The sequence below is a fragment of the Propithecus coquereli genome, unplaced genomic scaffold, assembly GCF_000956105.1.
Source record: "Propithecus coquereli isolate 6110/MARCELLA unplaced genomic scaffold, Pcoq_1.0 Scaffold592, whole genome shotgun sequence".
NCBI lineage: Eukaryota > Metazoa > Chordata > Mammalia > Primates > Indriidae > Propithecus > Propithecus coquereli.
The window spans coordinates 137,343-139,199 of record NW_012151863.1 but is presented as its reverse complement, the minus strand read 5'-3'; the positions used below and the strand labels follow the sequence as shown (position 1 = coordinate 139,199).

Here is a 1,857-nt window from a genome sequence, read left to right as displayed (position 1 = left end):
TAGAAAGAAATTAGCTGGACAACTAAAAATATGTAGAAAAAACTAGCCGGCACAGTGGCGCATGCCTGTAGTCCCAGCTACTGGGGAGGCTGAGACGGGAGGATCGCTCGAGGTCAGGAGTTCGAGACCAGCCTGGGCAACATAGCGAGATCCCACTTCTACAGAAAATGAGAAAAGTTAGCCGGGCGTGGTTGCGCATGCCTGTAGTCCCAGCTACTCAGGAGGCTGAGACAGGAGGATCGCTCGAGGTCAGGAGTTCGAGACCAGCCTGGGCAACATAGCGAGACCCCACCTCTACAGAAAATGAGAAAAATTAGCCGGGTATGGTGGCTCATGCCTGTAGTCCCAGCTACTCGGGAGGCTGAGGCAGGAGGATCACTCGAGGTCAGGAGTTTGAGACGAGCCTGGGCAATATAATGAGACCCCGTCTGTAATAAAAACAGAAACAAATGAGCTGGACAACTAAAAATATACAGAAAAAATTAGCCGGGCATGGTGGTGCATGGCTGTAGTCCCAGCTACTCGGGAGGCTGAGGCGGGAGGATCGCTCGAGGTCAGAGGAGCTGAGGCGGGAGGATTGCTTGAGGTCAGCACTTCGAGGCCAGCCTGGGCAACATAGCGAGACCCCACCTCTACGGAAAATGAGAAAAATTAGCCGGGCACGGTGGCACACACCTGTAGTCCCAGCTACTCGGGAGGCTGAGGCAGGAGGATCGCTTGAGCCCAGGAGTTGGAGGTGGCTGTGAGCGAGGCTGACGCCACAGCACTCTAGCCCGGGCGACAGAGCCAGACTCTGTCTCAAAAAAAAAAAATTAAAAAAAAGAGGGGTCATGGGAGCTGGGCTTAGAGGTGACCCAGTGGAATAAATCCCAGCCTCGTGGGGACAGCAGATAGACATTCAGAAGCCCGGTGTGTGCAGAGAGTCCCTCGAGCATCGCTGGCTGGCGTTGAAAAGGCTGTCACAGTGCCGGGCAGGAAGGGCTGTCACCTTGTGCTGGGCGGTGCCAGGATGCGTGGAAGGTACCGGAACGGCTTCCCCAAAGGCCGAGCCAGGGCCGGACCCCTGTGAGCCGGGCTTCCCCGCACAGCACCCCACCGTGGTTGGGCAGCAGAAGGGGGTGCAGGGGGGGACCCCCCAAATCCGCAGGGATTCCTCGTGGGGTGTCAGTCGAGCAAACCACCTTCCTGCTCACAGCGGCTGCGGCCAAAGGTTCGAAACTCAACGAGGCGGACGATCGGAGCCCGCCACAGGGAAGTTGGTGACAAACAATCGCGTCGTCCGCTAGGCATTTTGGAGGGGACACGGGAAAGGGGCCAGCTCACCGGAGACTGCCACAGTGTCCGGCGGGGAAGATTGGGGACTCAGCCCGACCGCGGTGGCTGCAAGATGATATTCTCCGCTCGCTCCGAGCCACATTCCTGCAAATGCTATTTTCTTGTCGCCTTTGCAGACTGTGTCGCGGAGACGTTTTCGGTTTCTCTCTGATTGCTCTTGGCTGTGACATTTGACGCCTCGCGAGTCTCACCTTCTCTGCCCCCTGACCTCTCGGGGAGGTCGTTAACGACCTTCAAAAACAAACACTTGCTACCGTGGCGTCGTCCCCTGATCCGGGGACAAAGCCGTTGTCCACGCACACCCAGACTGCGTAGACGGGCGTGTGCTTGCAACCCGAGCGTCAAAAGTACAGAGTTTCTTTGGGGAATGATAAAAATGGTCTAAAATTAGATCACGGGGATAGTTGTACGACTCTGTAAATATACTAAAAAATATCGATTTATATATCGAACAAGCAAACTTTATGGGATGTAAATTATATCTCAATAAAGCTATTTTTTTTTTTTTTTTGAGACAGAGTC

At 54.8% G+C, this 1,857-nt stretch overlaps 1 protein-coding gene across 1 annotated transcript in view; it reads left to right on the top strand.

Moving 5' to 3' along the window:
- Positions 1–1,857, top strand: part of EEFSEC (eukaryotic elongation factor, selenocysteine-tRNA-specific) — a 278,454-nt gene that overhangs the window by 194,759 nt on the left and 81,838 nt on the right. The window lies entirely within an intron of this gene.